The following is a 12,500-nucleotide window of genomic DNA, read 5'->3' as shown; positions in this document are numbered from 1 at the left end:
TCATGACACACTATCTGTATGTAATATGGCTTTTAATTTTTTGCGGCTCCAGACACATTTGTTTTTGTATTTTTGGTCCAATATGGCTCTTTCAACATTTTGGGTTGCCGACCCCTGAACTAGCACAATGCTAAGGTGTATTGTTAGTATGTTACTCACGCTATGTTAGTGTTGCTCACCTAGCAATATGCTGGAATATAATATTAGTTTGTTGCTAGTGTTGCTAACCTAGCATAATGTTAAAATACAATGTTAGCATGTACCTTACATAGCTATGCTATTTTAGAATGATGTCAGTGTATTGTTAGCATGTAACTAGACTGACCTCACGTCCTCTTTTCCCCCGGACATGTCCTCTTTGTCGGGGCGGAGTTTCTTAAATGCCTCAAATGTCCGGCATTTTGAGTTAGGGTTGCGTGTATTTTCAATGTACGTCTAGGGTTAAGAAGGGGTTAAAAACAAAACAAATTGTAAAGGTGTGCGCACGTACCAGCATGCGTGAGGGAGGGGCAGGGACAGAGAGAGCGAGGGAGTGGATTGATTGACATACTTGCCAACCCTCCCGATTTTCCCGGGAGAGTCCCGAATTTCAGTGCCCCTTCCGATAATCTCCCGGGGCAACCATTGTCCCGACTCCCACCCAGACAACAATATTGGGGGCGTGCCTTAAAGGCACTGCCTTTGCGTGCCGGCCCCGTCACATAATATCTACAGCTTTTCTCACACACAAGTGAATGCAAGGCTAAATTGGTCAACAGCTATACAGGTCACACTGAGGGTGGCCGTATAAACAACTTTAACACTGTTACAAATATGCGCCACACTGTGAACCCACACCAAACAAGAATGACAAACACATTTCGGGAGAACATCCGCACCGTAACACAACATAAACACAACAGAACAAATACCCAGAACCCCTTGCAGCCCTAACTCTTCCCGAGTTAGGGCTCAAAGTAAAAGAACAACAATTCAAATATAACTGATGTTTTGGTGCAGCCCGACATTTCCAAAGTAAAAGAACGGCGATTCAAATATAACTGATGTTTTGTGCAGCCCGACATTTCAAAATAAAAGAACGGTGATTCAAATATAACTGATGTTTTGGTGCAGCCTGACATTTCAAAGTAAAAGAACGGCGATTCAAATACAACTGATGTTTTGGTGCAACCCGACATTTCAAAGTAAAAGAACGGCGATTCAAATACAACTGATGTTTTGGTGCAGCCCGACATTTCAAAGTAAAAGAACAACCATTCAAATATAACTGGTGTTTTGGTGAAGCCCAACATTTCAAAGTAAAAGAACGGCGATTCAAATATAACTGATGTTTTGGTGCAGCCCAACATTTCAAAGTAAAAGAACGGCGATTCGAATACAACTGATGTGTTGGTGCAGCCCAACATTTCAAAGTAAAAGAAGGGTAATTCGAATATAACTGATGTGTTGGTGCAGCCCAACATTTCAAAGTAAAAGAACGGCAATTCAAATATAACTGATGTTTTGGTGCAACCCGACATTTCAAAGTAAAAGAACGGTGATTCAAATACAACTGATGGTTTGGTGCAGCCCGACATTTCAAAGTAAAAGAACAACCATTCAAATATAACTGGTGTTTTGGTGCAGCCCGACATTTCAAAATAAAAGAACGGCGATTCAAATACAACTGATGTTTTGGTGCAGCCCGACATTTCAAAGTAAAAGAACAACCATTCAAATATAACTGGTGTTTTGGTGCAGCCCAACATTTCAAAGTAAAAGAACGGCGAATCGAATACAACTGATGTGTTGGTGCAGCCCAACATTTCAAAGTAAAAGAAGGGTAATTCGAATATAACTGATGTGTTGGTGCAGCCCGACATTTCAAAGTAAAAGAACAACCATTCAAATATAACTGGTGTTTTGGTGCAGCCCAACATTTCAAAGTAAAAGAAGGGTAATTCGAATATAACTGATGTGTTGGTGCAGCCCGACATTTCAAAGTAAAAGAACGGTGATTCAAATATAACTGATGTTTTGGTGCAGCCCGACATTTCAAAATAAAAGAACGGCGATTCAAATATAACTGTTGTTTTGGTGCAGCCCGACATTTCAAAGTAAAACTCCATGAACATATCAAAAGTCTTAAAGCTGATTTTGCTCCTTTCAGAAAATGAAGTATTTCTCTACACTGCAAAAAGTCCGTGTTCAAAAACAAGAAAAAAAATTACAAAAATTAGGGGTATTTCATTTAAACTAAGCAAAATTATCTGCCAATAGAACAAGAAAATTTGGCTTGTCAAGACTTTCCAAAACAAGTAAAATTATCTAACCTCAATAAACCCAAAAATACCTTAAAATAAGAATATTCTCACTAATAACAAGTGCACTTTTGTTGGTAGAAAAAAAAGAGACCTTTTTCAAAAACAGCGCCAACACTGCTGTCAACAGAGGAGAAAAAATGCTTTATTTAAATAAATATATTATTTATAAAGCAAGTTCAAGTATCATTGGCAAATTTTCACCTAGTCCCGGCCTTGCCACGCATATACGTATGTCCTCTTTTGGGGATTTCACAATAAGGTCCACCAGAGTACTTGTTGTAGAGCCCCACAGCTCATTAGCATTAAAGACACAGTAATACTAGAAGTACTTTGAAAGAGTACTTTCCACTTCAGTACACAGTTGGGAAGAAGGGAGATGACTTGGTGGCCATCAGTCAGAAGGTGTGGAGGTCCATGACAAACTTCCGCTGGCAGCGTCCTGCTGCTTTCACATTTGTAGGGTTTTTTTTTGAGGGGGAGGGGGGGTCGGCAAAAAGACACGGAGCTGAGGAGCCAGTCGGCTCGTTAGCCACTAATTGTCGGGCGCTCAGTGCCAAGACTGCAGCGTGCGCCATCTGCTTGTCGCCGAGGAACATCTTGTCGTCTCTGGCCGGGCGGCCATTTTAAAATAGCTCCCAGACGCTGTTGGAAGATGTCAAAGTATGTGAGACGAAAAGGCCCGCAGAGGACGGACCTGCCAGGTCCACCTCTTCTCGGCTGCCAACCATCAAATAGACACTACCTCTTTACTTTCACTTTGCAGTGTAGAGAAAGACTTCATTCTCTGAAGGGAGCAAAATCAGCTTTAAGACTTTTGATATGTTCATCGAGTTTTACTTTGAAATGTCGGGCTGCACCAAAACATCAGTTATATTTGAATCGCCGTTCTTTTACTTTGAAATGTCGGACTGCGCCAAAACATCAGTTATATTTGAATTGTTGTTCTTTTATTTGAAATGCCAGGCTGCACAAAACATCAGTTATATTTGAATTGTTGTTCTTTTATTTGAAATGCCAGGCTGCACAAAACATCAGTTATATTTGAATTGTTGTTCTTTTATTTGAAATGCCAGGCTGCACAAAACATCAGTTGTATTTGAATCGCCGTTCTTTTACTTTGAAATGTTGGGCTGCACCAACACATCAGTTATATTTGAATCGTTGTTCTTTTACTTTGAAATGCCGGGCTGCACCAAAACATCAGTTGTATTTGAATCGCCGTTCTTTTACTTTGAAATGTCGGGCTGCACCAACACATCAGTTATATTCGAATCGCCCTTCTTTTACTTTGAAATGTCGGGCTGCACCAAAACATCAGTTATATTTGAATTGTTGTTCTTTTACTTTGAAATGTCGGGCTGCACCAAAACATCAGTTGTATTCAAATTGTTGTTCTTTTACTTTGAAATGTCGGGCTGCACCAAAACATCAGTTATATTTGAATCGTTGTTCTTTTACTTTGAAATGTCAGGCTGCACCAAAACATCAGTTATATTTGAATTGTTGTTCTTTTACTTTGAAATGTCGGGCTGCACCAAAACATCAGCTACATTTTTGAATTGTTGTTCTTTTACTTTGAAATGTCGGGCTGCACCAAAACATCAGTTATATTTGAATTGTTGTTCTTTTACTTTGAAATGTCGGGCTGCACCAAAACATCAGTTATATTTGAATTGTTGTTCTTTTACTTTGAAATGTCGGGCTGGACCAAAACATCAGTTATATTTAAATCACCGTTCTTTTACTTTGAAATGTCGGACTGCGCCAAAATATCAGTTATATTTGAATTGTTGTTCTTTTATTTTGAAATGTTGGGCTGCACAAAACATCAGTTATATTTGAATCACTGTTCTTTTACTTTGAAATGCCGGGCTCACTGATGCGTTTGTCCATTTATTCATTCACTCGTCCGCTCATGCACTGATTTACTAGTCCGTTCATTCTTTACTAGTCCGTTCATTCTTTCATCCATGAATCCCTCCGTCAGTTCATTCATCGCGCATTCATCTGTTCACTCACTCATTCATTCGTTTGTTCACTCTTTCACTCTCCGTCGACTCATTAATCTGCTCATTTGGTCATTCTTTTACGCATTGCTTTTTTTTGGTTAATTCATTCATTCATCTGTTCATCTACTCATTCATTAATCCGTTCATTGTTTCATTCACAAATTTCGTCTGTTTGTTCATTCATTCATCCATTCGTCTGTTGATTCATTCACTCATTCATTTGTCTGGCCATTAATTCACTCCATCCGTTCATTCATGCAGTCACTTATTAATCTGTCCGTTTGTTCGTTCATTCACTCATTCCTCTGTCCATTTATTTATTAATTCGTCCATACATGCACTGATTCATTTGTCAGCTCATCGTTTCGTTTGTTTGTTCATTCATTTATCGGTTTGTTGATTCATTCACTGATTTAAACGTCTGTAATTCACTTACTCACTCACGTCCGTCCGTTCATTCACTCACTCACACTGTATGTCCGTCCGTTCATTCTTTCATTCACTCAATCTGTCCGTTTGTTTATTCACTCACTCATTAATTTGTCCGGCCATTCATTCAAGCATTTACTTATTAATCCACCCGTTTGTTCATTCATTCACTCATTCCTCTGTCCATTTATTTATTCATTCGTCCATACATGCGCTGATTCATTAGTCAGCTCATCATTTGTTTGTTCATTCATTTATCGGTTTGTTGATTCATTCACTGATTTAAACGTCTGTAATTCACTTACTCACTCACGTCCGTCCGTTCATTCACTCACTCACACTGTATGTCCGTCCGTTCATTCTTTCATTCAGTCAATCTGTCCGTTTGTTTATTCACTCACTCATTAATTTGTCCGGCCATTCATTCAAGCATTTACTTATTAATCCACCCGTTTGTTCATTCATTCACTCATTCCTCTGTCCATTTATTTATTCATTCGTCCATACATGCACTGATTCATTAGTCAGCTCATCATTTGTTTGTTCATTCATTTATCGGTTTGTTGATTCATTCACTGATTTAAACGTCTGTAATTCACTTACTCACTCACGTCCGTCCGTTCATTCACTCACTCACACTGTATGTCCGTCCGTTCATTCTTTCATTCAGTCAATCTGTCCGTTTGTTTATTCACTCACTCATTAATTTGTCCGGCCATTCATTCAAGCATTTACTTATTAATCCACCCGTTTGTTCATTCATTCACTCATTCCTCTGTCCATTTATTTATTCATTCGTCCATACATGCACTGATTCATTAGTCAGCTCATCATTTGTTTGTTCATTCATTTATCGGTTTGTTGATTCATTCACTGAATTAAACGTCTGTAATTCACTTACTCACTCACGTCCGTCCGTTCATTCACTCACTCACACTGTATGTCCGTCCGTTCATTCTTTCATTCACTCAATCTGTCCGTTTGTTTATTCACTCGCTCATTAATTTGTCCGGCCATTCATTCAAGCATTTACTTATTAATCCACCCGTTTGTTCATTCATTCACTCATTCCTCTGTCCATTTATTTATTCATTCGTCCATACATGCACTGATTCATTAGTCAGCTCATCATTTGTTTGTTCATTCATTTATCGGTTTGTTGATTCATTCACTGATTTAAACGTCTGTAATTCACTTACTCACTCACGTCCGTCTGTTCATTCACTCACTCACACTGTATGTCCGTCCGTTCATTCTTTCATTCACTCAATCTGTCCGTTTGTTTATTCACTCGCTCATTAATTTGTCCGGCCATTCATTCAAGCATTTACTTATTAATCCACCCGTTTGTTCATTCAGTCACTCATTCCTCTGTCCATTTATTTATTCATTCGTCCATACATGCACTGATTCATTAGTCAGCTCATCATTTGTTTGTTCATTCATTTATCGGTTTGTTGATTCATTCACTGATTTAAACGTCTGTAATTCACTTACTCACTCACGTCCGTCCGTTCATTCACTCACTCACACTGTATGTCCGTCCGTTCATTCATTCTTTCATTCACTCAATCTGTCCGTTTGTTCATTCATTCACTCATTCCTCTGTCCATTTATTTATTCATTCGTCCATACATGCACTGATTCATTAGTCAGCTCATCATTTGTTTGTTCATTCATTTATCGGTTTGTTGATTCATTCACTGATTTAAACGTCTGTAATTCACTTACTCACTCACGTCCGTCCGTTCATTCACTCACTCACACTGTATGTCCGTCCGTTCATTCTTTCATTCACTCAATCTGTCCGTTTGTTTATTCACTCGCTCATTAATTTGTCCGGCCATTCATTCAAGCATTTACTTATTAATCCACCCGTTTGTTCATTCAGTCACCCATTCCTCTGTCCATTTATTTATTCATTCGTCCATACATGCACTGATTCATTAGTCAGCTCATCATTTGTTTGTTCATTCATTTATCGGTTTGTTGATTCATTCACTGATTTAAACGTCTGTAATTCACTTACTCACTCACGTCCGTCCGTTCATTCACTCACTCACACTGTATGTCCGTCCGTTCATTCTTTCATTCACTCAATCTGTCCGTTTGTTTATTCACTCGCTCATTAATTTGTCCGGCCATTCATTCAAGCATTTACTTATTAATCCACCCGTTTGTTCATTCAGTCACCCATTCCTCTGTCCATTTATTTATTCATTCGTCCATACATGCACTGATTCATTAGTCAGCTCATCATTTGTTTGTTCATTCATTTATCGGTTTGTTGATTCATTCACTGAATTAAACGTCTGTAATTCACTTACTCACTCACGTCCGTCCGTTCATTCACTCACTCACACTGTATGTCCGTCCGTTCATTCTTTCATTCACTCAATCTGTCCGTTTGTTTATTCACTCGCTCATTAATTTGTCCGGCCATTCATTCAAGCATTTACTTATTAATCCACCCGTTTGTTCATTCATTCACTCATTCCTCTGTCCATTTATTTATTCATTCGTCCATACATGCACTGATTCATTAGTCAGCTCATCATTTGTTTGTTCATTCATTTATCGGTTTGTTGATTCATTCACTGATTTAAACGTCTGTAATTCACTTACTCACTCACGTCCGTCTGTTCATTCACTCACTCACACTGTATGTCCGTCCGTTCATTCTTTCATTCAGTCAATCTGTCCGTTTGTTTATTCACTCACTCATTAATTTGTCCGGCCATTCATTCAAGCATTTACTTATTAATCCACCCGTTTGTTCATTCATTCACTCATTCCTCTGTCCATTTATTTATTCATTCGTCCATACATGCACTGATTCATTAGTCAGCTCATCATTTGTTTGTTCATTCATTTATCGGTTTGTTGATTCATTCACTGATTTAAACGTCTGTAATTCACTTACTCACTCACGTCCGTCCGTTCATTCACTCACTCACACTGTATGTCCGTCCGTTCATTCTTTCATTCACTCAATCTGTCCGTTTGTTTATTCACTCGCTCATTAATTTGTCCGGCCATTCATTCAAGCATTTACTTATTAATCCACCCGTTTGTTCATTCATTCACTCATTCCTCTGTCCATTTATTTATTCATTCGTCCATACATGCACTGATTCATTAGTCAGCTCATCATTTGTTTGTTCATTCATTTATCGGTTTGTTGATTCATTCACTGATTTAAACGTCTGTAATTCACTTACTCACTCACGTCCGTCCGTTCATTCACTCACTCACACTGTATGTCCGTCCGTCCGTTCATTCTTTCATTCACTCAATCTGTCCGTTTGTTTATTCACTCACTCATTAATTTGTCCGGCCATTCATTCAAGCATTTACTTATTAATCCACCCGTTTGTTCATTCATTCACTCATTCCTCTGTCCATTTATTTATTCATTCGTCCATACATGCGCTGATTCATTAGTCAGCTCATCATTTGTTTGTTCATTCATTTATCGGTTTGTTGATTCATTCACTGATTTAAACGTCTGTAATTCACTTACTCACTCACGTCCGTCCGTTCATTCACTCACTCACACTGTATGTCCGTCCGTTCATTCTTTCATTCAGTCAATCTGTCCGTTTGTTTATTCACTCACTCATTAATTTGTCCGGCCATTCATTCAAGCATTTACTTATTAATCCACCCGTTTGTTCATTCATTCACTCATTCCTCTGTCCATTTATTTATTCATTCGTCCATACATGCACTGATTCATTAGTCAGCTCATCATTTGTTTGTTCATTCATTTATCGGTTTGTTGATTCATTCACTGATTTAAACGTCTGTAATTCACTTACTCACTCACGTCCGTCCGTTCATTCACTCACTCACACTGTATGTCCGTCCGTTCATTCTTTCATTCAGTCAATCTGTCCGTTTGTTTATTCACTCACTCATTAATTTGTCCGGCCATTCATTCAAGCATTTACTTATTAATCCACCCGTTTGTTCATTCATTCACTCATTCCTCTGTCCATTTATTTATTCATTCGTCCATACATGCACTGATTCATTAGTCAGCTCATCATTTGTTTGTTCATTCATTTATCGGTTTGTTGATTCATTCACTGAATTAAACGTCTGTAATTCACTTACTCACTCACGTCCGTCCGTTCATTCACTCACTCACACTGTATGTCCGTCCGTTCATTCTTTCATTCACTCAATCTGTCCGTTTGTTTATTCACTCGCTCATTAATTTGTCCGGCCATTCATTCAAGCATTTACTTATTAATCCACCCGTTTGTTCATTCATTCACTCATTCCTCTGTCCATTTATTTATTCATTCGTCCATACATGCACTGATTCATTAGTCAGCTCATCATTTGTTTGTGCATTCATTTATCGGTTTGTTGATTCATTCACTGATTTAAACGTCTGTAATTCACTTACTCACTCACGTCCGTCTGTTCATTCACTCACTCACACTGTATGTCCGTCCGTTCATTCTTTCATTCACTCAATCTGTCCGTTTGTTTATTCACTCGCTCATTAATTTGTCCGGCCATTCATTCAAGCATTTACTTATTAATCCACCCGTTTGTTCATTCAGTCACTCATTCCTCTGTCCATTTATTTATTCATTCGTCCATACATGCACTGATTCATTAGTCAGCTCATCATTTGTTTGTTCATTCATTTATCGGTTTGTTGATTCATTCACTGATTTAAACGTCTGTAATTCACTTACTCACTCACGTCCGTCCGTTCATTCACTCACTCACACTGTATGTCCGTCCGTTCATTCTTTCATTCACTAAATCTGTCCGTTTGTTTATTCACTCACTCATTAATTTGTCCGGCCATTCATTCAAGCATTTACTTATTAATCCACCCGTTTGTTCATTCATTCACTCATTCCTCTGTCCATTTATTTATTCATTCGTCCATACATGCACTGATTCATTAGTCAGCTCATCATTTGTTTGTTCATTCATTTATCGGTTTGTTGATTCATTCACTGATTTAAACGTCTGTAATTCACTTACTCACTCACGTCCGTCCGTTCATTCACTCACTCACACTGTATGTCCGTCCGTCCGTTCATTCTTTCATTCACTCAATCTGTCCGTTTGTTCATTCATTCACTCATTCCTCTGTCCATTTATTTATTCATTCGTCCATACATGCACTGATTCATTAGTCAGCTCATCATTTGTTTGTTCATTCATTTATCGGTTTGTTGATTCATTCACTGATTTAAACGTCTGTAATTCACTTACTCACTCACGTCCGTCCGTTCATTCACTCACTCACACTGTATGTCCGTCCGTTCATTCTTTCATTCACTCAATCTGTCCGTTTGTTTATTCACTCGCTCATTAATTTGTCCGGCCATTCATTCAAGCATTTACTTATTAATCCACCCGTTTGTTCATTCAGTCACCCATTCCTCTGTCCATTTATTTATTCATTCGTCCATACATGCACTGATTCATTAGTCAGCTCATCATTTGTTTGTTCATTCATTTATCGGTTTGTTGATTCATTCACTGATTTAAACGTCTGTAATTCACTTACTCACTCACGTCCGTCCGTTCATTCACTCACTCACACTGTATGTCCGTCCGTTCATTCTTTCATTCACTCAATCTGTCCGTTTGTTTATTCACTCGCTCATTAATTTGTCCGGCCATTCATTCAAGCATTTACTTATTAATCCACCCGTTTGTTCATTCAGTCACCCATTCCTCTGTCCATTTATTTATTCATTCGTCCATACATGCACTGATTCATTAGTCAGCTCATCATTTGTTTGTTCATTCATTTATCGGTTTGTTGATTCATTCACTGAATTAAACGTCTGTAATTCACTTACTCACTCACGTCCGTCCGTTCATTCACTCACTCACACTGTATGTCCGTCCGTTCATTCTTTCATTCACTCAATCTGTCCGTTTGTTTATTCACTCGCTCATTAATTTGTCCGGCCATTCATTCAAGCATTTACTTATTAATCCACCCGTTTGTTCATTCATTCACTCATTCCTCTGTCCATTTATTTATTCATTCGTCCATACATGCACTGATTCATTAGTCAGCTCATCATTTGTTTGTTCATTCATTTATCGGTTTGTTGATTCATTCACTGATTTAAACGTCTGTAATTCACTTACTCACTCACGTCCGTCTGTTCATTCACTCACTCACACTGTATGTCCGTCCGTTCATTCTTTCATTCAGTCAATCTGTCCGTTTGTTTATTCACTCACTCATTAATTTGTCCGGCCATTCATTCAAGCATTTACTTATTAATCCACCCGTTTGTTCATTCATTCACTCATTCCTCTGTCCATTTATTTATTCATTCGTCCATACATGCACTGATTCATTAGTCAGCTCATCATTTGTTTGTTCATTCATTTATCGGTTTGTTGATTCATTCACTGATTTAAACGTCTGTAATTCACTTACTCACTCACGTCCGTCCGTTCATTCACTCACTCACACTGTATGTCCGTCCGTTCATTCTTTCATTCACTCAATCTGTCCGTTTGTTTATTCACTCGCTCATTAATTTGTCCGGCCATTCATTCAAGCATTTACTTATTAATCCACCCGTTTGTTCATTCATTCACTCATTCCTCTGTCCATTTATTTATTCATTCGTCCATACATGCACTGATTCATTAGTCAGCTCATCATTTGTTTGTTCATTCATTTATCGGTTTGTTGATTCATTCACTGATTTAAACGTCTGTAATTCACTTACTCACTCACGTCCGTCCGTTCATTCACTCACTCACACTGTATGTCCGTCCGTCCGTTCATTCTTTCATTCACTCAATCTGTCCCTTTGTTTATTCACTCACTCATTAATTTGTCCGGCCATTCATTCAAGCATTTACTTATTAATCCACCCGTTTGTTCATTCAGTCACTCATTCCTCTGTCCATTTATTTATTCATTCGTCCATACATGCACTGATTCATTAGTCAGCTCATCATTTGTTTGTTCATTCATTTATCGGTTTGTTGATTCATTCACTGATTTAAACGTCTGTAATTCACTTACTCACTCACGTCCGTCCGTTCATTCACTCACTCGCACTGTATGTCCGTCCGTTCATTCTTTCATTCACTCAATCTGTCCGTTTGTTTATTCACTCACTCATTAATTTGTCCGGCCATTTATTCAAGCATTTACTTATTAATCCACCCGTTTGTTCATTCATTCACTCATTCCTCTGTCCATTTATTTATTCATTCGTCCATACATGCACTGATTCATTAGTCAGCTCATCATTTGTTTGTTCATTCCTTCATCGGTTTGTTGATTCATTCACTGATTTAAACGTCTGTAATTCACTTACTCACTCACGTCCGTCCGTTCATTCACTCACTCACACTGTATGTCCGTCCGTTCATTCTTTCATTCACTCAATCTGTCCGTTTGTTTATTCACTCACTCATTAATTTGTCCCGGCCATTCATTCAAGCATTTACTTATTAATCCACCCGTTTGTTCATTCATTCATTCATTCATTCACTCATTCCTCTGTCCATTTATTTATTCATTCGTCCATACATGCACTGATTCATTAGTCAGCTCATCATTTGTTTGTTCATTCATTCATCGGTTTGTTGATTCATTCGCTGATTTAAACGTCTGTAATTCACTTACTCACTCACGTCCGTCCGTTCATTCACTCACTCGCACCGTATGTCCGTCCGTTCATTCTTTCATTCACTCAATCTGTCCGTTTGTTTATTCACTCACTCATTCATTTGTCCG

General features: G+C 38.3%; 1 protein-coding gene across 5 annotated transcripts in view; it reads left to right on the top strand.

Annotated features, from left to right (window-relative positions):
- LOC133646972 (calcium-dependent secretion activator 2-like) overlaps nucleotides 1-12,500 on the top strand; it is a 269,411-nt gene that overhangs the window by 137,938 nt on the left and 118,973 nt on the right. The gene's annotated exons all lie outside the window — the stretch shown is intronic.

The sequence above is a fragment of the Entelurus aequoreus genome, linkage group LG03 (genome assembly GCF_033978785.1).
Source record: "Entelurus aequoreus isolate RoL-2023_Sb linkage group LG03, RoL_Eaeq_v1.1, whole genome shotgun sequence".
NCBI classification, from domain to species: domain Eukaryota; kingdom Metazoa; phylum Chordata; class Actinopteri; order Syngnathiformes; family Syngnathidae; genus Entelurus; species Entelurus aequoreus.
This window is presented reverse-complemented; position numbering and strand designations above follow the sequence as displayed.